The 23,667-nt window shown below is 39.8% G+C and overlaps 1 protein-coding gene across 1 annotated transcript in view; it reads left to right on the forward strand.

Moving 5' to 3' along the window:
- Positions 1-23,330: 23,330 nt before the first annotated feature.
- Positions 23,331-23,667, forward strand: part of POU2F1 (POU class 2 homeobox 1) — a 139,873-nt gene continuing 139,536 nt past the window's right edge. Inside the window, exon 1 of the mRNA XM_004688445.2 lies at positions 23,331-23,398. The gene's annotated coding sequence lies outside the window, so the exon portion shown is untranslated. The remainder of the gene's footprint in view (positions 23,399-23,667) is intronic.

The raw sequence follows: 23,667 nt of genomic DNA on the forward strand, positions 1-23,667 counted from the left end.
CTGCAAGCTCGCCACTCCCGCTCCAGTGCAAGTTCGATCCCCGGTCCCAGAGCTGACCCACATGGCACAGCAGACCTCTCCTGACCAGCCCACTGCTTCCCTAAATATGAGTTGACTCCTAGAGTCTCCTTTGCACTGAGGTCCTGAAGAGCTAGATGATTACTGGGCTATTGCAAACTCAGCTTGAGGCGCTCTGCCCCTGCTCCCTATACAGCCCCATCAACACAATAGACAGGCCACTCTTCCCTTTTTGAAAAAGTGTAAGAGCTAAAGTGTCAGGTGTCTTGTAAGAGAAAATGTGTTATGTGATTTTATAAACAAGTGGTTTCTAACAAACCAAGCTCTCGCTTCCACTTTATCTTGGTCCCACCAGCAGGCAGGTTTCAGCTCTGTTCCGAGCCACTTAAGCATTCTTCATGTGCCACGGAAGTAGACTAAGCTTGAATTGTGTTTGGGCTCTAAAAATATCCCAACTAAGAGGTGTGGTGGAGAGAGAGCAGCAGGGAGTGGATGCGCAGAGTTGACTTCCTGCCAGAAGATGGAAGGAGGAGGCAAAGGAAATGTGGTGAGTAATTTGGCTGTTCTTTCTTGAGTTCCTCTGCAGCCAGAGTTGCATTCAGCAGCTTTTTAGAAGGTTTCACAGTCCAGGCAGGGAAAGCGTCATCTTCTTCCCTACCATGAAATAAGCCCTGCAGAGTTGGGGCTGCCTTTTCCGCCCCCTGACCGTGGCAGGTGTGAGTCTTCTCTTTACTTTGTGAGATGTCCCAAAAAGGGAAGATCTACTGGTGAGGGGAGCAGCGGGTGAGACAGGAGAGGTCTACTGTGCCGTGTGGGTCAGCTCCCTGGCTGGGGATTGAACTTGTGCTGAAGTGGCTACAATTAGCTTTGGAGTGCTGCGCTTTAACTCATTGTGCTGACAGGAAGGGCCCCAGTTCTAACAGGTTGGAGCCCTCAATGTCATCTTCACAGATTTTTATTTGTAAGCAGGGAAAAAAAGCAGCAAGGAGATAGCAACGTAAATCCTGCTCCCCCCCAGGTGACATGGCTTTTTTATCAACCCTCCCTCCTAGGCACAGGTGTGCACACTTGCACATGTGCACACAACTGTGCTCTAAGTGAACATAATCTGCCACACAGGCCCCACACCCACACGCTTTCTGTTTTAACAATCTCAGCCACAGGTGAGAGCCACAGAAGCCAAAAGCTTGATTAACTCACACTACAACTAAAATGAAATCCAAGAAGTGTGTGTTACATAATTTTTAAACAAACAAAAAATGTACCAAATAATAAATTTTCATCCCACATGAGGCTAATTAATTAAAACATATTTTAAGCAAAATTGGAAATCCCAGAAGCATTCTGAACTACAATAAGTACTCTCGGGCCACTTGTTTTCCTTTAGATTCTTCATTCTGGTATATCATTCTAATTTCCTAGAAATCAATCAAGACATATGCAAACTATTCCTCTGCTCAGAATGTCAGGAGCCATTCCCTGATGCAACCTGTCAACTCCTATTCATCCTTCAAAACCCAACTAATGAGTTACCACTTTTGGGAAGCCTTCTCTTTCACTGTCCTACCTCTCAAGTAAATATTTACATGCTTCATGGTGATTGAAACACCTTTTAATTGCTAGACATGAATCACCAAATTGTAATTTTTTTAACTTTCTAAGAAAATTTGTATTGTTTACTTTGTAAGATCTTTAAGGCAGGGATGATGTCATATTTACCTTTAGATCCCGTTGTCTAACTTTGGCATGTCATAGATTTGTTCAGCTAGTAATCACTTTTGAATTGAACTGAATTGCATGGTAATGGAGAAAGTTTCCTTAATTGTGAGTTTAATTACATGAAATATAGTAAGATAAAATGCCTTCATATTTAGCTATATACTTAACGAACTGCCTCTATTTAAAAGATTGCATGCCAATCAGAGTGTCCTAGAACATCCTAGACACAGGACCATATGGCTTCAAAATCTCATAATCCAACAGCTTGGCTTGATCTAATTTGACAAAGTGAGGTGCTCACTGTCATGTGCTGGAAATGCCAGACAAAACCATGGGATGGTGGGGAGTTGCTTAAATTAATCCCAGGTGCCAAAAGGAAGTAAGATATTTCCAAGTGATTTGTTTTGACTCTCATGTTATTTTTCTGGTCTTAGATCTTGTAATTGCTTTAATACGATTGAGTGTTTTGGCTCTTTTTCACATATGTACTGAAAAAAATCACTTTCAAATTACAAGAAAATGCTCATTATAAGTACTTACTAATTAAAGGACTAGATTCTCTTGGTATTTAGGATGTCAGGGAAATGAGGAATAGAATTTCTTTAAAAGAAGTTAAAAATTATAGAGATTAAATCAGCATGGATTAGGAAGTAGGGGGTGGTACCAGGAATTTAATTGTTCAGTGTTGAAGAAAAAACACCTGCTGTACTAAAGCATTTCATTACAGTTGAACTTTGAACAATGCTGGAAGGTAGAGGCATTGACCCTGTGCAGTCAAATATCTGAGTGTAATGTTAGACTCCCCCAAATTTAACTACAATCATCCCTTGGTATCCATGGGGGGTTGGTTTCAGGACACTCTTCTGCACCCCATACCAAAATATCTGGATGCTGAAGTCTCTTATAGTTGACCTACTGTATCCATGGGTTCTATATCTCAGGACTCAGCCAATCTACATGTGAAGTTGGTGGAATCTGTGAATGAAGAAGTTGTCAAGAGAAAAAAAATCAAGCCCATGTTGCCCAGGGGTTAACTAAATCATTTGTTTCCTCAATAAGTTTATACTGAGGTTCACTAAAAATACTGCAGTGGCAATGGCACACAGTGAACCATGCCCTCTCCCCCGCAAAAAAGTGTTGAAAGAATGTACCAGCAGGGCCTCCCTAGTGGCACAGGGCTTAAAGTCTCAGTATGTCAAGCTTTCATCAGCCACTGAAGCATGAGTTCGATCACTGTCCAGGGAGCTGACCCACATGGTACAGCAGACCTCTCCTGTCTCACCAACTGCTCCCCTCAGCAGTGCATGTCAGAAGATCTGCCTATTCTGCTTCCCACTCTGGCTCTGGTGAATCCTCTCCCCACCACCCTTATCCTCCACTCTCCCTCCTTCCCCTGCACCTCTGGCCTATACCCTAATTCTCCTATAAATAAATACATAAAAATAAATCTTAAAATAATGTACCAGCTGTTTGAAAATTAAAATGTCCTTTAAGAATTCAACTGCATGGCATGTCTTGTTGGTTGTTAAGATATAAAACAATCTATAGCAAGGGTCTTAGGCTGGTTCACATAAAACTGAACAATCTCAGGCGAATTGGATTAACCCTGATAGTCTATCCCTTATTGTATATGGATGTAGACAGAATTTAACCTGCAGAGGAGCCCAGATGTTAGTAAGACTTTTGTGTGCAGCATTAAAACCTGAATTATTGTTTGTTTTTCAATAAACTGTATATGGTGTAGAATGCGAAATTAGTCAAGTAAGTGTCTAGCATTTGACTCTTTTTTGTATTTGTTCTCAAGAACCTCAGAAGCAGGTCATCATCTGAACCAGCAAGATGTCCTTATAAAACATTATTTTTGTATCTATTATGCATTTACTACACTAAGGATACCAAAAACTTATGTTGGTTATTAAGGTATAAAACAATTTATAACAAGATCTATAGTCTTTCAGCTATACTCTAGCTTTGGTGGGTATAGAGTTTATGGATAACAAGATAAATAACACTAAAGGAATTTGCAAAATGCTATCTACAATGCAACAGAAGTTCCTGGATGGATAGTCTGTTTGGAGAAGTGGAAGAAAGAGACCTTGAAAATGGGGGACTTCGGAGTAGGGTGTAGGTGAGAGGGCACAATCTAGAAGGGAGCATGAATGATGTGGAGAGCAATGAATGGTTTTGTTATGGTGCAAGATTAGCATAGAACTATTTGCCACTGGAAACTGATGATGGATTTAGGGATGGAGTATATGTATTATTTTAACTAAATTTAGCTTGAATATTGAAAAATGGGTAGAATTTACATCAAGATCTGGATTCTTAATGTTCTTCTTAAAAACTCGGAGATATGAAAAAAAAAAAACTGGGAAATATGGTGGTAATGGGTCTATTCGTAGAAGGCAATCATCTCTTGAAGCTGAATCACTACCCTTCATGCCAGAGGGATGTTCCACTTAGGCACAGTCCCTTGATGGCCTATTTGATTGTTTACTGCTTCCGTCTATATTTACCTATAGTTCACTAGGCAGCTTCTGCTAAGTTATTATGCTGCGGCAATTAACATACCCACAAATCGCAGTGGCTTTTACCTACAAAGTCCTCTTCTTACTCTTTAAAAATTTTGTACTCAAGTGGCACTGGTATATAACATTATATAGGTATACAGTCTTATAAATCAGCATCTGTGTGTAGTACATCATGTTTCCTCCAAGTCTGATTTCCTTTTTTTATCATACAATTGACTCCTTTTATTTGATTTATTCACCCTCTTGTTTCTTTCCCTTCTGGTCGTTAGTTTGTTCTTATAGTCTATAAATGTGTTTTTATTTCACTGGTTTGCTTTGTTTCTTTATCTTCCACATATGAGTGAAATCATAAGGTGTGTTGTTTGTCTCTCTCTGTTAGAGTCATATCACTTACAGTAATCCCCTTGTGGTCCATCTATGTTGTTACAAATGGCAGATTTTATCTTTTTCAATAGGTGAGTAGTCTTCCATTGTATATATCAACCACATCTTCTTTATTCAATCATTTTTCCAATGGACCCATATTTTTCACTCTCATTATACATCAGCAATGTCAAAATCATGAGATAACTCTTAAAACCTTGCCTGGAACATGGTATACCTCGCTTCTTCTGAGAGTATATGTTACATGCCATGCTGGTGTCAGTAGTTTGGGACAATATAATCCTCTCATGGGGGGTTCAGTACATAATTGGGAACATATAATACAATTTCAAAAATGTTGGACTGTATTCCTTTCCTGATGAGAAAACTCTTTGGAGAGAAGTAAGAGTAAGTATCAGAGGCTTTTGAATGCCAGCTACACGGCTCCATGATTGACAGCAAAGTCCCACACGCACACCCAACAAACAAACCAAAAACCCCAAGGAGGGCCTGACTCTGGAAAATGGGGCTTTCACACGTACCTTTGCAAGAAGCAGGCCACTGAACGTGACAGAAGCTAATTGAGGAGGAGGAAAGAGTTGGATCCCTTTGCTCCTGTCTTTATTTACAGCAAAGGACAGAACACTTTGTCACCTTGGAAACAGCCAGCAATAGCAGTGTGCAGAGCTGTAAGCAATCCCTGGCTGTGCTGTCAGAGGTGGCTGAGGCTAAGTGGAGGGGTGGCTACCCTGCCACTCTGCCGCCCTGGGCCGTGGGTATTGCATAGTCCTGCAGGTTGCTGCAGCTGGCAGAAAAGGCTCTTTGGCCTTTGATGGCCACAGCTGACTGGATGTATGTACCTTCTTGTCTTTCGTATTCAAAGAGAACTCTGCTGACAGTGGAGAGGGTGGCCAGTGTCAGGACCCGTGACTCACACTGGGGACAGGACTGTGCTTCTGCTGTATAACTATTCTTCACAAGCTCATTGGAGCCCATGACTTTACACCGTGTGCCACTTTTATTCTGAATAAGCCATAATGAGCTGGCAGATGTTGCTTTCATTTGGATGGTCACTATGTGTGTTGCTTATACCTATAAGTGTGAGTCTTCTCTCTTTTTTTATGGCACGCTGCATAAAGACTGCACTAGTAAAATTCCTCAAGAAGCTGGATGTGCTCTAAATTATCTAGAGCACATTTACTACTGTGTCAGTTTTGAGACTTATGTGATGACTAGGCTAATGCTAGCCTGCCACTATGAAAAAGTTCTTGGCATTTGACATAGGCTTTTGTGCTTCTTGGACTTTCCAGGTATTATCTGCTAGGTAAGAACTCATGGTGAAGCTAGCCCAGCACAAGTGTGGACCCGCCTAGGTCTTGTGTGTGCTGAGCAATAGGTATGTGCCTGAGGCCGTTCCTATGTGACTATTCATGAGTTGGCACCAACTTTTATTTGGCCCCAACTTTTTTTTTTAAAGATTTATTTATTCATACAGAACTGGGGTACAGGCCAGAGATGCGGAGGGTGAGAGGATTCACCAGAAACAGAGTGGGGAGCAGAGCAGGCAGATCGATGAAGTACACTGCTGAGGGGAGCAGCGGGCGGGTAAGGAGAGGTCTGCTTCGCATGTGGATCTCCTCCCGGGCAGGCGGGGATCGAACTCATGCTGAAGTGGCTTAAGCTTCTTAGTGCTGTGCTTTAACCCGCTGCACCACCAGGGAGGGCCCAGCCCCAACTTTTATTTACATCTTGCTGGAGAAGGGATCTTGTTTTGTTCTAGGTTAAATATTAGTGAGCTCAAAACTTTATAATAAATGCCAATCTATTTGGATACTAAACTTCAGAATATGTAAATCTCCACCTAGAATATGGTCTAATAATAATGACAATAGGTTGAAGGAAACCTGAGCTTAGTTTTAGCTCAATCATTTATTATGTGACATGCTAGAGAAAATCATTTATTCATGTGTAACAAGAGAAAACTAGAATAGACAGAAACAGCAAAATAGGGCTAATGTGCTGTTATTTCTAACTCCTGTGCCATGGCAGACATAACCAATCAATCATGATCTGACTCCTACTGATCTTGTTATGATGCTCAGACTCCTTTTGGTGTTGAATTCCAGGAAGCTACCAGTCTTGGTAGTTAACACCCTAGTTGAAATCTCTGTTTGAATCTAGAGCTGGCTAATCTACACTATATGGAGATAACATGTGAAAGTGCTTTGCCAACTACATTATACGTATTTAAGATATTATTGTTGTTATTACTATTACATTAGCCACTGTTACAGAACATTTGCATAGATTGTATCCAGAACATACATAATGGGTTATATCTTGCCATTACCATTTGTTACTCTGATGGCATATACTGACTGCTCATGGCATTTTTCAAGTGAGCCAGTGCTAGGACAGCAGCTCCTAAATCTAGAGCGAGGGCTGCCTTGGGTTCTAGGGAAGCCCTGCTGGAGACACTGTGACTTGGATTTAGATGTGTGAATTTGGGCTGTCCCTCAACTGACTTTCCTCATCTGTGAAGGTGGCTCTGTAGCTTTCACTTAGTGTTGTTGGAAAATGGGAAAGAGTTAATATGTACAAAAGGAAAAGCCAAAAACCATACTTTATAAATTGTGCTCTGTAAATGTTAGTTCCTGAGGCAGAAAACTGCCTTCTAATGAGCACTCTAGGACTTCTGACTCACTTTCTATTTTAGCAAAAGATTGATAAACCTTAAGAGTCCAACATATTTGTTTCAAGCAGAAACAATATTGTGTGTGTGTGTCTGTTGTGTGTGTGTGAGAAAAGCATTTGTATTTACTTGGCTCGTCTTCCTTCTAAACAAAGGTAAGAACTGGAGCACAAGCTGTCCTTCTGCCAGTTTGCTTCTTAGCAAATGAGATGGGGCAACTCCTTTTTATTTGAAACAATTAGAAAATTTCAAGGGAATGGTAACTCAAAAGCTGCTAATGCTGTGTGGGTGACAATCAATAAAAGAAAATGCCGTCACTCAAAATAACACACTTCTAGCTCTGTGCTGAGACTTAAAATTGTCATATTATGCATGCACGGTGCTTGATCACACAGATGCGATTTATGCAAATCCCCCTGGAGATGTATATGTCACACTTTTCAGAGTGATCTGTGTCAGAGTTTTGAGCATGTCAAATATAAGACCTTTCAAGCTCCATCCAGATACTTCTGCTATTTTCAGTACAAAGATGAGAATTTATTTTGAAACTAACCCTAGCAGCTTTCTTCTACCTCTGCCACTATTCTCCACCCTTCTACCTGCCCTCTGCCAAGTTTATTATCAGTCCACACTCTTCTTTTATATGGGAGAGTGCAAAGTCACTTTGAGAGTGCAAGCAGTATAAAGCAGGTTCAAATTATGAATATGTAACATAGTTAAAAATCAGTGTGAAGTAGCCTGATTCTCAAATCTTGCAAACCAATGGAAAAAGGTTGGCCTTTTCCAGAAATTGTGCTGGGTGGGAAAAAAATTTGAAAATTGACCTCTACTTCACATCACACACACAAAAGTCAGTTTCATAGAGGGGAACGAAATAAGGGCTCAGGAGATAATAATAAATAAATAACAAAGTTAACTGGCGACTATAAGTCAGCGATATTCTGCAGGGTTGGGGCAGGGAGAGGTATCAAAACACAAGAGGGAAGAGCACAAGGGACTATGCTGATGGTGCATGGTGGGAATTTGATGGGGACTACACCTGGGAGGAGAAAGCAAACATTATACAAATATGAAGAATGATAAAATAAATAAGTAAATGTTGATTCCAAATGGATATTTGCTGAAATAAGACAGATAAAACAACAGAACTTCTGGAAGATAATTCTGGGAATAGATTTGTGTCCTACTGAGGACCAGAATCCTCCCCTAAAACAGTAAGACCTACCTAGTCTAAGGTGACGCACCATTCTGGTTTACCTGGGGCTAGCCTTGCATTCTCACTGGCCCAGGCAAAATGGAATGGTAAGTGACACTGACCCACAGGGGGAAGGACAGACAAAATGTTGTTTATTAAAACTAAGACCTCCTGGGCCCTCCCTGGTGGCACAGCGGGTTAAAGAGCAGCACTAAGAAGCTTAAGCCAATTCCGCATGAGTTCGATCCCTGCCTGCCCCGAAGGAGATCCGCATGGCGTGGCAGACCTCTCCCGACCCGCCCGCTGCTCCCCTCAGCAGTGTATTTCGTCGATCTGCCTATTCTGCTCCCTACTCTGTTCCTGGTGAATCCTCTCACCCTCGGCATCTCTGGCCTGTACCCCAGGTCTGTATGAATAAATAAATAAATCTTAAAAAAAAAAAAAACAAAAAAAAAACTAAGACCTCCTTAGTTCATCAAAAGACATCACTGAGACTGAAAAGGCACACAGGCTAGAAGGGGATATTTACAAATTGTCTAACCCACAAAGGGCTTGCATAAGATGCACTCCTATAAATTGATGAGATAATACAATAGGAAAATGAAATAAAGCTTTGAAAAGACTTTTTACATAATAGTTGACACATATACAAAAATTCACTAAACCTTGTCTGCCAATGGAAGATGGGGAGATGCAAATGAAAACCTTAAGGAGATACTCCACAAGTTCTCAGGCAATCAGATGTTAGACTGCAAGAAGGATGCTATAGGATGCTATAAAATTCCTCCTTTTAGGACAACCACTAGCAGTTCTCCAAGGTTAATGATAGAATCTTTTATATATAATCACCGAATCTATTTTATAGTAATCACCAAATATTAAGTCAGTGTATATAAATTGGTTTCCCTGCTATCCTAAAGCTATGGAATTTTCCCCAAACATAAATGGTATAAAACAAAGAAGCAATTACTATTCCTTTATATGGAAAAACTTGTGAGTTGCTGATGCCAAAGGTAACCTAGCAAATCATACCAAATAACACATCAAACTTAAATCACTCTTACATAAGAGTAAAAGCATGAAGATACATGTGGCCGGTCTGCAGAGAGCAGGTCCCTGGGAGAATTTGCAGGGCCACTCTACTGGAACTGCCCTAAAACCCACCTGAGCCTAGTGTCCACTTTCACCGTTTGTCATGCAAATAGAAGCACCCTTTGGATGTCTTTCTGTTATGAGACAAAAGGATTAATGTAGGTCTTTTGTAAAAGTGAAGTTGTGGAATGCCAACTTTAAAAATGGGGTACACCTGTAGCATGCATTAGTTGTTTAAAAAAAATGCTACCGAGTTTATGCTGTGATAAGAGTGCTATTATTCTCATTCATTCACTTGGCTGTCTTTTTCAAGTCCTGAAATAAAAACTCAGTGTAGGGGTTTTTAGAGAGAGAGGGAGTTGCTTAGAACGGGTTCTCCAAAGAACAGTCGAGATACCAAGCAAGCTGTATGTGCATTGAGTTTGAGGTTCTGGAATACTGACCACACCTGCCTGCATGGCATGGCTCTTGAACAGGCACTGAGTTCTGCCAGGTGGAGGTGAGACAGGGGCTGTCAGAGACAGTGGAAAAGGCTGGAGCCTAGGGGCATGCACTTCTGGAGAAGAAAATAGCAGAGTGATTAAAGAATATGAAAAAAGTTTTTCATGAAATATAATATCAAGATGGTCCCTGGCTTACAATGGTTCACTTTTCAACTTTGATGGAGCAAAAAAGAAATATGCATTCAGTAGAAGCTGTGTTTAGGATTTCAAAATTGGATCTTTTCGTGGGCTAGTGATTTGGTAGGCAGGATCCTCTCATAATGCTGGGCAGTGGGGCAGTGAACCACAGCTCCTACTCAGCCATGGCATGACCAAGGGGAAACAAAACAGCTGCCTACCAGCTGTTCTGAGCCGCTTTGCAGGAGAAAGAAATTGATGACCCTGTCGTTATAGCATCCGCATCATCTGGGAATTCACTTTAGCTCAATGCTTCAAACTTTCTTCAGGCCCAGGGTGCTTTCAGCGCTGTGTTTTAATAATGAAAACCTGTGCACCCATCCTGGTTTTCACTTCCAGTACAGTATTCAATAAATTACTTGACCTATTCAACACTTTAGTATAAATTCAGACTTATGTTAGATAATTTTGCTCAACTGTTGACTAATGTAAGTGTTCTGAGCAAGCTCAAAGTAGAAGAGGGAAGCTATGATATTGGGTAGGTTAGGCATCTTAAATATATTTTTGACTTATGACATATTCAACTTAAAATGGGCTTATCTGGATGTGACCCTACTGGATTTTGAAGAAGAACTGTAGTGAAGATTGAATTCAAAATCCAACTGGCAAATGACATGATTATGGGGGAGGAGCATCCTCAAACTTTATAAGACCACTGCCCATGGTCTACGGTGCTGCTGTGTGGATACAGTTTCCTGGAATGGGGAGTGGGAATAGTTTCTGAGTAAGGTTTGGCTTTACAAAACAGTTTCCATGATTAGGAAAAATTACTGCTTCATATAATGCCTTTAAAAATTTCTTGGTAAGAATTTCAAATGTACTTTAACTGAATCTCAAACCCTGTTCCCAGTTGATTGTGCATATAATATATCATAAGACCCTCATTTAAGTCACATTGTTAGGAAATGTGAAATCCAAGGAAGTCAATTTTCCCAATGATTGAAACAGCCCTTTAAGATTTATACCATTTTAATCTTTCTGATGGAAAGCCTGCCAAAATATATTATACATGTTGCTTTTTTCTAAAGCAGAGAGAAAAGAGGAATGTAACCATTTCCTGGCATCTCCAGACTATCATGAACCTGGATTCCTTTTCCTATGGTATGTGCGGATAATATTGCCAGGTCCTTAGGATGGGACATCTGGAAGGCTGTCCTCTTCTGAGATAATTGTGCCTTGATGGTCTTGCTTTCTGAATTCTTGTATCCACTTTGGTGGGTTTTCTCTCTTCCACTACTATCAAACTGTCAGTGGACAGTTCTTGCTCTTCTCAAACAGACAATTTCTAGGAATCTACAATATCTCCATCATCCTTTTAATTTTATATTTAATCTGCTTCATAGCTAGAAGACATGTCTTGTGAAAAGACATCTTAAGAAGAACAAAAGAAAAATGATTCTACTCTAATAAAGGGTTAGAAAGATTTGCCTGGAATGAAGTGCAGGTCTTTAAGATAATTCTCTATTTGGAGGTATTTAAAATTAGCTTTTGATTTTGGCTATATTCCTCCAAATTGAAATTACTGGTTGTGGGATTTCCAGAGAGCCAGTTTTTAGTGCACATGTAATTGAGATCATGGGGAGAGGGGGGAAGATGATCCTAGTCCTCCATCTCACCCCTATCAACATTATCCTATTCATTTTATGGAAATTGTAGTTAATATTCTGAATTAATTAGATCATACAATCAGTTTCAAAAGTATAATGCAGTAGTGTATAAAATTTAATAATGCATACAACTTGTTATGGAAATTTAAAATTTTAGGACCTAGATGAAATTCAAACATGAATTTTGTATGAAGAAATGAAACAACATAGTTTTGTTAGGGTAATTGACTTTATTACAAGGGAGAACATCCACAACATCATTTAAATACTATGCCATTCATCACATGCAATGCTTCCCAGAAAACTAATTTAAGACAGACGCCATACTTGATAAATAGCAATGGGATACATCGCTGTCCTGCGTCTGCCTTTCTTTCTTGAAGATCAGCAGGCTTAGTGAAAAGAAATTTCTTAAAATAAGCATTATCAGATACAGAGAAGACTGGAAATCATAAATGATGCCAACAACATCCCTTGATTATGACAGGAAGCCTGCATATGTAATCTTTGTAGCGAATAAACATCTTCAATTTCTAGTATTATATCACTCACTTCCAGGAAAACATTATCATAATATGAAATGAAAAGAAAATACATAGCAATCAGAATTATCTCGCAGTGAGAAATACTAGGTTCTCTCTCCCAAGTTAGGGCAGCCTGGCTGAGGGAGAAAAAGCTGATGGAAGGTGGTCCTGGGTTCGAATCTCAGCACATATGGAACTTTGGAAAAATCACTAAATGTCTCTGAACCTCAGTCCTTCAGAATGCCATGCAATGGAAATAAGCCTTGCTTCCCAAGGGTGGTAGAATATTTATTGAGAAAAGGTACCTGCTGCACTTTTCTCCACTATGTCCCCTTTGTCAGCAAGCCCATCTAAAACTCACAATGTGCTGGTCCTCATCGCCAACTCTGGTTCCCTTGGGTTGTCTTACTTTATAGGGTTCCCTGTCCACTCAATGAGGTAACTAATGATGTATTTTTCTCCCTCTCCTTCTTCCTAGTTGTTTTTCTCTTTTCTTCCTGCATTATTCCAGCTGAGGAACATCAATTCTCCTTGTGTCTCATTGTTCATTAGGGATAGGGCTGAAATCCAACAAGTTTGCCCTCCCAAGGCTTGGGGCACAGCTGGCATCTGCTCTGAGGGCTGGTCGTCTGTTCTGTTTGGTCAATGCTTGCACTCTACTGGATGTCACCTCTACTTCTAGAACTACCTCTCCACTGACATCACAGATAACTGTTCATGGGAACCTGAGCCAGAAGTCAAGCCTGAGTAATGGGCAGCAAATTGTTATTGCTTATCCTCTTGCCAAGATAGCTTTGTATACAGTGTGAAGTTGTCAATGCCAGGAACATTTAGGACACCTAGTTTTTCTCCTAGAAGTTTCCTTAGACCTCCAAATGAGCTGACTTCTGTTGATCTATCTCATTCTGCTAGATATGTTCAACTACAACTGAACATTAATGGTCCATACAGTTTGGACTCAGTTCCAACTTTGTTATAATCAGAAGGGAAAGGGCATCAGGGTCAGTGTACAGTTCTGGTTAAGTAGTAAGAAGAAGAAACTCTTTGTATCAATAGCTGCTGTCCTTGCGGTCCTTCCAATTTCTCTATAACTTTACCATTTTTATTTTATACATTTTAATAAAGGTTGCTAGTTATATGCAACTCATAATTGTATAATGGATCAACATTTTGTAGCCTGTGTTTTCCTTCTTTTTGCTTTAAACTCCAAATTTTCTGATTATAATATTGCCAAGTAGATTTCTTATAAAGGAATTCATGCCTTTTTCTTCTAGCACTTTAATTTTAATTTTACATTTAAATTCTTGAACAACTGGGTATTGGTCCTAGTCTAGGTTTGAGGTAAACTCCCAATTTTAAAAGTGGAATAAATTGCTTTGAAATAAATTAAATATATTTTAAAATTAAATCAAGTATTATTTTAATTTAATAGAAATGTAATACTTACCTTATACTTAGTATACATATATATATATATGTTTTGTTTTGAAATATGTGTATTTGTATGTACACATAGTTAAAGATTTATACTGAAGTCTCTCTTTCCTCTCTCTCTCCAGCAGTTCAGTAGTTACCTAAATCTCACTTTCCAGACTTCTAGTCCATAACTAGGTCTTACTGATGATGGTTAAAGTCTCCTACAACTTTAAGACAACCCCAAGAGACAGTTCCATTCACTTCCAGGGTGCAAAGCTGTCTTGTCTTCCTAATTGGCCAGTCCTCAAGTTCTTATAGTTAGAACATAAGGCAAGTTAGGCAGTAATTTTACTCAGATTTGTCTTTAAAAAGTTGTATGAAACATGGTTACTCGTTGTGACAATATAGAGAACAAGAACATTTGTAAATAGCCTGTGTCCAGCAAGATGGTATGGGTTGAGTAAACTATGGTTCACATACACAACAATGAATACACAGTCATGGAAGAGGAGCATTAAGTCTCCATGTCCTTTTAAGGCATAATCTACTGAATGTACAATTAACTGAAAAAAAGCAAGGTACAGTACTATATACATGGAATAGAATCTCTGTGCATGAAAAAGTAGAGAAATAAGAATTTATGTAGTTGCAAGAAGAGAAGTTAATACATTAATAAAAGTGTTTTTCTAAAGAGGAGAAAATATGGGGAATTAGGACAACATGAGACTTAATCATAAAATACTAGTTTGACTTCTGGTTCCTGCAAGATATATCCATGTAAGATGATTTATATAAGATATATGGAAGATGAAATTGTAACAAAGCCCCACCAATTGCAAAAGTTGTGTGTGAATTTGTTAGAGAGACAAAGGCAGGGAGATTTCATGTCATGAGCCTGGTTCTAGCATTTTCCTCCCTTGGCACTAAATGCTTAAGCACCACTATTGCTTCTACCCACTGCCCACTCATTCATGGTTTATATTTTTGTGTTTTTCTTAAGTCATGGAAATGATAATGGTGTGGTGCTCATTTCTTTTTTATTTCTTTGTATTTTATTGCTCATTGCTGTGTAGTTAGAACAGAAAAAAAAATGCTTGGATATGTGAAGCTCCTTTACTTGTGGAAGTCCTTTTCCTTTTGCTTTAATCTTTATTATGAAAATCTTTAAAAAAAAATCTTTTACTGCTTAGAAAGTCCATACGTACAAAATAAATATTTCTTGAATGATGAAACCTATTAAAAAGAATTTCTAACCCTTAGTTTCCAATATAAAATATTACATCTCATAGAGCTTAAAATGCCAAATGACTGTAAAATATACCATTGTATTTTAAAGACACCCCATTATGTTTTGCATTATTACAAATGCTGCCAATTAAATTGACACAGTGCTTTTTCATTACATTCCTTGTAAAATGTATCTATTTTAGAAAATGGGAAAATAGGTATTTTAGAATCAATAAAATATAGAATTATAGATATAGACTTGGAAGATAAAAAGGCTGAATTAAATAGGTACTGACCTCAACATGCTACAAAAACCAAAAGGAAATGTTTCCTCTAGAGGAAAGCAAAGGACAGGGTAGATAATGCAGTCAATGTTTATGAGACGAGACTTGTTCCATGACAGTGGTTGGCCACTAACATAGCAGCAAGCATGCAAAACATTTATTTACAAAAAACTACAAAGTAAACAGATCCTATGCTATAACATTAAGCATAAAATGATAACAAAAAACCAATGAGGAAGTTAACCCAGTCCTTGAATAGTTTAGTGAGAAGCATGGACATATCAAACATAGTCTCCCTTTGACACAGGTGGGGAAGATCAGGACTGAAGGGACAGATCTGAGGGTTGTCTTCAGAGAGATACTGCTTGAAATTTTTGGGATAGAATATATAATACATTGAGTAGCTTCAACCATGAGTTTCAGGACAGGGACAGATTCTTGGAAGGTACCTACATTCAGTGGGAAGACAATCCAGTGAGGACAACCAAGACATGCTAAGAGAAAAAGAGGAGAAATTGGAAAGCAGTTTGCCATTGAAATTAGAGGTAGAGAGATGGTTTTAAGCAGGAAGGGATGAGCAACATTGTCAAATTGCTAAGAGATGGGGTGAGAGGAGGAGTGAAGGTGTGCAGTTAGGAGGTCATTAGTGACTTCCAATAAAGTAATTTCTAGAGAACAAGTGGAGTAGATATCTAACTGTAATGAGTTGGGGAGTCAATGCAGGAAGAATTTATCTAGAAAGAACTTGTGAAGAAGGATAGGAAGAGGCAGGAGGAAAAAAAAAAAAGGAAGGGCAGAAATGGAATCAGTGAGGCAAGGGAAAAATGGTCACCAAAACTCATGGGAACAAAGCAAAAGTCTGAAGGTCTAATGCAGAAGACAGATTGGAGAGATGATGGCAGCCAAGGCAGGAAACAAACCTAGAGCCCAGAAAGGAAAGGTAGAGAGGGAACGAGGTCAGGAGATCTTTGGGTTCAGTTCATAGCTCTGTTCTTTACTGTGTGAATGTGGGCAAGTTACTTAGCCTCTGTCCTTTGGCATTAAGAATTGGGACCTTGGTGTTATGTATGTTGTGATAACCTACATTTCTGGAAATGTAAACCATAGTTCTAAAATATATACAGTATTATAAACCAATATTATCTCAATACACAAAGTTTAAACACATTTTAAAAAGAAACCAAAAAGAGAATCTTCAGAGGGTCTGTCTGGCGGCCTAAGGATTAAGTCTCAGCGCTACCGCCCCCACCACCTGAGTTTGATCCTCAGCCAGGGAGCTGACCCACATGGCACAGCAGACCTCTCCCATCTGTCCTGCTGCTCCCCTGGGCAGTGTGTTTCATGTAGTCCACCTGTTCTGCTCTCTGTCTCTGGTGAATTCTTTCACTTACTTCCTTCTCCCAGCCCCCAACACCTCTGGCCTGCACCCTGTTCTTTTATGCAAAAATAAAATGTTTTTTAAAAATCCTCAGAAAGAAGACAAACACTCCAAAAATATTCCTCTAATAAATATTATGCATCTCTCAGAGTTTTTTTTTCTTGTATTTTTAATGTAGGCTGATGATGTAAATCCAAAGCAAAATTCTACGAAAGAATCTTACCAGGGGACAAAATGATGTATTTCAAGTACATGACTTTCTGACAGTTTGGCTTTTAAGAGTATCTAGCAAAAGGAATTATAAATGGATTTCATCTGGCATGCCAAAACAGAGGAAAAGCCAGTGACTTCTGGATGTGCTGGTTGGGAAGAATCACATTTGAGCAAGAGTCTAGGCTCAGCATTAGAAAGGGTTATGGATTAAAGAACTTGGCTAGGGGCTTGGAAAAGGTAGTAGCAAGATCATGAATTTGCTGACCCTAAAACCAGACAGGGAAATGGGTTATGTAACCATCAGATAGTTCCACATAAATGATATTGAGCCTTTTGATAAGTATTGACTTGTAAGGATTCCAGTGTACATTCTCTGAGAAGTACAAATACTCTACATTGTACATTAATGGAAGAAATATAAACTGCAGCATCAGCAATAGTTAGGTCTGATACCCCTTTATTAATGACAGAGTAAGTCATCAGGATATATTCATTCATTTAAGAGTTAGTTTATCTACTCAAGGAAGAAGGCAATAGAATGTCAGTTCCATGAATATCATGGAATATCAAAATTTCCTTGGAAAAACATGTTTACGGTAAGAAATGAATGACAAGAAAATCAAGATCCCTCCCTATGTCTGATATAAAATGGTCTTGATTATTTTATCTTGAAAACTGTGTTTAAAGTTACTGCTTTACTTTAAAGAATTATTGGTATATACTATCTTTAAACAATAAAACATCTCAGTGGAATCTTCTAAAACAGTAAATTTCATTTAAATGCTATTTGAATATAATTTCAAGTGAAAATTATGTATATAATTTTTAAAAGCAGTGTTACCCGATTTCTCAACAAAATCTTCTCTTGAACTTTGATGCAGGTAAGGCAGAGATATTCAGTCTTCACATATATATTTAAGAGGAACTAGAGGGGCTTGTTTTCATCCTGCCTGAAGGTTGGGCCTTGAAATGTCATGAAAATTGACATGAAAGTCTCTGCTATAAAATTAATCGGTTGTGAAGTGCCCCCCAGGTCACTAAACAAATTAATTTGCTAATGTAGAATAATAACACGTCAAAGTTTGGCGATGCTATAAAAAATGATAATTTAAATGTAGTCGCTCAGGATAATTACAATATAAGTAATTAAAAAACAAAAGTAAAACACATTTCTCAGAGCATAGATGGCTCAGTCTTTAACAAAACTGTGTAGTGACTTCAAAAATAAACTTTAGAACAAGAAAGGCTGTGCCAGCCTCAGACCCAGTCCAGACTTAACTGGTGAAGAAGAGAAAATCTGATTTGCTCATTGCTTTTAACTCCATCTGGTCTCTTGAGAACAATGGCACTCCTGCCATTGTTTCAGTCTTCACATATATATTTAAGGACAGAAAAACAAGAAATAAATCAACTTGTTTTTTTCAAGGGCTCTCCCAGAAGGTCCACGCAACAACTCCTTATAACTCAGTTACTTGGCTCTTATAATTTAATCACATGGCTCTAAAGGTCTCTATGTTTTACATTAGAAAGACACTTTCTCATTGACCCATTATGACTGTTAACTAAGCACATTACCACTTTTTTTTTTTAAAGATTTATTTATTTATTCATAGAAGGACTGGGGTATAGAACAGAGGAGTGTTGGGGGAGTTAGGGGGTAGGGGGTGAGAAGATTTGACAGAGAAAAAGTGGGGAGCAGAACAGGCAGATGGACTGAAGTACACTACTGAGGGGAGCAATGGGTGAGACAGGAGGGGTTTGCTGCATCATGTGGGTCACCTCCCTGTCTGAGGATTGAACTCAGGCCAGAGCGACACTACTCTTAATTAAGTAACATCTATGCAGAGTACTCACCACACCCAATCTATACCTTTGCGATTTTATATGTATAACATACATAATTTATATATTGTGTTTATGTATTTATATATTAGACATACATTTATATAGAAATGTACTTTTATTTATATATTTTTATATATTTACATATATATGCATATATTTTATTGCTACCAGTGCAGTCAGAATATAGAACTCCATTACCGACTCATCTCTAAGTCCTCTCTTCAGGTTATCCCTTATACTTGTACTTTTTCTCATGCCCTCACCTCCTGCCCCCCAGGAGGGGGCAATCACTGATCTGTTTTCCATCATTATAGTTCTGCTATCTCAGGACTGTCATACAAATGGAATCACATTGTGTGATTTCTTTTGAGACTGTGATTCCTTCCAATCAGCATAACACCTCTGATATTGAAGTTGTTACATGTGTTAATAGTCAAGCAACCAGGATGCACTGAGAAATTAAGCCTTAGGTGATTTTGTTTTGTGAATGTCATTTAATGTACTTCCACAAACCTAGATAGCTTAGCGTCCTACCTATGTAGCGGGATCACTGTGTGGTCTATCACTGACCTAAACATTGTCATATGGTACATGAGTAGTTTATTCCTATGATTGCTGAACAGTAGTCTTCGATATGACTATACCCCTGTTTATTTATCCATTCACCTGTTGAAGAATATTTGGATTATTTCTAGTTTCCAGCAATCATAATAGAGCTGTTTGGTAAACTGTTTTGTGTGAACATGAGTATATATTCTTATTATGATAAGATTAACAAAGACTAAGTAGAAAATAAGAAATAAAATAAATTTGGTTCCTTCCCATACTGAATTACATCTGTTGGATTCCTTTGATCCAAAGCAAGCAGTACAGGTAATCACTAAAGTATAGCTCTTGACCTGTGCTTGACTCTCAGCTGTAATGTTCAATAGTGGTGGGCAAATTACTTCAGACTTCTATACCTCACTTTCACTGGACTTGTGGAATTATGTAGAAAAGGTCAAGTAGAAGCCTTTCTTTAGTTAGGAAAATAGTAAACCTAAAAAAACATTGAATTCCTAGAAGGTTTGCAGAATTTAGTGTCAGGACATAAAAGAAGCAGAACGGTTGTTCCCACCACGTCCCCATTTTACTCTTCTATTTGTCCTATGCAGAAGACAGATGGGTTTTTGGAAAATGACAGTGGATTATTGTAAACTTAACTAGGTGGTGACTCCACTTGTAGCTGCTGTGCCACATATGGTTTCATTACTTGAGCAAATTAACACTTCCTCTGGTATCTGGAATGTAGAAGTTAGTGATTGACTTTTTTCCATCCCTGTCAATAAGACCCATCAAATTACTTTGCTTTCAATTTGCAAGGCTAGCAATATACCTTCCATGTCCTACTTCAGAGAATGTTAACGTTCTAGCTTATGCCATAATTTAGTATGCAAAAATCTTGACCATCTTTCTTTTTTTCAAGATATCATGCTTGTTCATTACATTGGTGACACATGCTGACTGGACGTAGGGAGCAAAAAGTAGCAACTTTTCTAGACTTATTGCTAACGCATTTGTGTGTAGAGTGTGGGAAATAAATCCGACAAAAACTTAGGGGCTTTCTACCTCAGTGAAATTTATAGGCTCCCAGTGCTGTGAGACAAACCAAGATATACTTGCTAAGATAAAGGATAGATTACCGCATCTGGTCATTCCTACAACCAAAAAGATTCACCATACCTACTGGGCAGCTTGGATTTGGGAGGCAACATATTCCTCATTGGGTGGTTATTTTAGTTCTTTTACCAAGGGACTTGAAAGCTGATAGTTTTGAATGGAGCCCAGAACAAGAAAAGGCTCCACAACAGGTCTGATTGCTGTCCAAGCTGCTCTGCTTACTTGGGCCACAGGAACCCACAATTAGAAGGGTACTTGAAGCCTCAGTTGTGGATAGAGATGCTAGTTGGCAGCTTCTGACAAGTCATAATAGGTGTATTTTAGAACACACCCTCAGGATTTTGGGGGCAAAGCCCTGCCATCCATTATGGATGACTACTCTCCTTTTGAGAAACAGCTTTCAGCCTCTTACTAGACTTCAGTATAGGTCCAATGCTTCAGCATGAACATTAAACTCCCATGTGACCTGAGCTGTCCTTCATGAACTGGGTATTACTATCCAACTGATGAGAGGTACATGAACCTCCAAAAGAACTTCTTGAATTTTCTAATTTATATAAGACAGGGAATGGGATAATGGTAGAAGGAACATAATTTTGGTTTCTAGACTCATACTGGAATTACATAGGCTTTGCTGGTTCATGGATTTTCAGACTAAAGATTACAAAATTTCTCAGCCTCCATAACTGTGTGAGCCAGTTTTTTAGCGCAAACTTCTTTCTCAAATATGATGAAATCTCTTTCATATATATGTTGAATACATAACTTTATCACATACACAAAAAATACCCTAACAAGTATAAGTATACATCTTTTTTTATTCAACAGCATTTAGAAAATCTATTATATGGAGCCATTGTGTCAGGCCATGGGCAAATAATTTGAAACATAGATACTTTCATTAAGAAGAAAATGAATCATTGATGCAGGATATTTTGAACTTTTTTTTTTTCACACAGAGAACTATAAAGAATGAATAGCACATACACTGAGCTTCAATTACTTTTTGAAAGTCATACTAATTTACTTTCTGGACCAAAGAGTAAAACAAAGATGAAATAGAAGATAGGAATTTAAATAAGGGCATCTGAGTTCTTTTTCTTAATGGAAATTATTTCAAGTTCATGTTTTTCAGGGCAGGGACATATATTTTTGCTTTTTTTCAGAGAGGCTGATGAGTCTGACACTTTCCTCCTAGTAAAGCTGATGAATATAACATAGACCTTACTTCCAAATTAACTGTAATATGATTAAAATCTGTATTTTTCTCATGTGTTTGTTGGTGTAGCTTGAAATAATTAAATTATAGGGTGGCCCAATTATTTGGTTTAAACAACCATGAACACACCCTACGGTTTAATTACCATGAATAAATCAATTCCACCCAAAATTCATTGGCTGTCACTGACAATAGTTTTAACTGTCCTCACTCAGTGTGAGGAATTCAATGAGTAGGCTAAGACCCATGAAAACTTAAGCCGTTAAAAAATCTCTCTCTTAGAGATCAGATTTTCTTCAATGTAAAGCCTGCAATTCTACCCCATTTAAACTTTAGTTATGTTTCTTTTCAAACAGGATTACTTACGGCTGATCTTAAACAAACAAAACTACAACACTTCTCCTTGCTTACCATAATCATTTTTATTATTGTAAAAAAACTTAGGGCTTTATTAAAAATTCATGAAATAACTAGACACGGATTTTGTCCTGGGAAATGTTGAGTTTTACGAGTAGTTGCAAACGGAACTGCTTAGAAAACGGCAAGTCTTTCTCTTGTCATATATACGAAACACAGCAAAGTAAAATTCATGATGAAACCGCAGCTGATGTCGACATTTTTATTAGGTCCACGGTTTCCGATTTACTTCTAGGTTTTAGACGTTCCTAAGGCGCACTAAAGGGGGCTGCAGGTCCACAGACTAGGGTGAGCTATTTGTTTCCGTACAATGAGCCGCGATTGAGGCGCGTGAAGCCGAGGGAAGGGGTCGAGGCGGAAATTAGCGACTTAATGAGACGCCCAGCTCCGGAGGAAACCAGGCGGGGTGTCAGAAACAAGCAGAACAGAGGAGATTCGAGGCTAATTAACGCAGTTTGGACACGCCCCCTCGCAGCGGCCGGGTCTCGGGCGCCCTCAGCCTTGGGGGCGGGGATTCGTTCGGATTCAAATTTAAAGCGGGACGCCGCGCTGGGATCAGCAGGTGCCAGTGCCCGCTCGGGGGCTGGCGTTTCCGCCCCTACCTGCCCAGAGGGCCGGAAGTTTACCTAGCTGGGGAGAGGTCCAGTCTTTGTTGTCAGCGTTTCAACAGTGCCGAGGGCCTTAAAAAGTGCGGGGCAGAGGGGGCGCGGATGCAGGCTCGCCATGGACCCTCCAGCATCGCCACGCTTCTGTCCGCTGTGTCCCTTGCCCTTGACCTACAAGGCCGCTGGCTACCTCGGAAAGCTGGGGCATAGCCGGGAGGAGAGTGAGGCGGGAGGAGAAGGGATAGCTGTAAAAGAAACGGAGCGCCCCGACACAGCACACTTGGCAGGGCTGCACACTCGGCCAGGGAGTTTACAGGAGGCGGCGCATGCGTCGATCGCATTTCACGCGCTCGGAGGGTTTTGCGCATGTGTGGAACTGAGAGCTTAAAAATGAGGAGAAGGCGTGACTGGCAGGTTGAGGGCGCTTTACCTACCTAAGAGCCACCGCGGTCTAAAGGCGCGTGCGCAGAGCGCCCGAGTGGGTGGGGCTCCTCCGTGAGGGAGGCCTCGCGCGCCCCCTGGCGCGCGCCCGGGGAGAGGAAGGAGCGGGAGGAGGCGGAGAGGAGGGAGGAGGCCTAGAAGGCGGGAGGGGGGAGGGGAGCGGGAGCGAGGGAGGGTTTATCGACCGGGCGATTTTGGTTAAAATATTCAAAATGGCGGACGGAGGAGCAGCGAGTCAAGATGAGAGTTCAGCCGCGGCGGCAGCAGCAGCAGGTAATCATTACAGCATTTTACATATTCATATTCATACTCAACCCCGGCTCCCGCTGCCCCCCCCGCGACTTAGCATAATTTATTAGTACTCAGGATTATTATAATTAACGGCGGGGAGATGGGGGGCCGGGGAGCACGGAGCCCCCGCCGGGCGCCGAGTGGAGGGGGAAAGAGGCTCGGAGTGGTCTGGCGGAGGGGGAAGACGAGGGGCAAAGGGGGCTGCGATCCAGCGCCCTCCCCCTGCCCCGGCTCGTCCGCCGCCCCGGCCC

The sequence above is a fragment of the Condylura cristata genome, unplaced genomic scaffold (genome assembly GCF_000260355.1).
Source record: "Condylura cristata isolate star-nosed mole 26May11 unplaced genomic scaffold, ConCri1.0 scaffold00024, whole genome shotgun sequence".
Classification (NCBI taxonomy): Eukaryota; Metazoa; Chordata; class Mammalia; order Eulipotyphla; family Talpidae; genus Condylura; species Condylura cristata.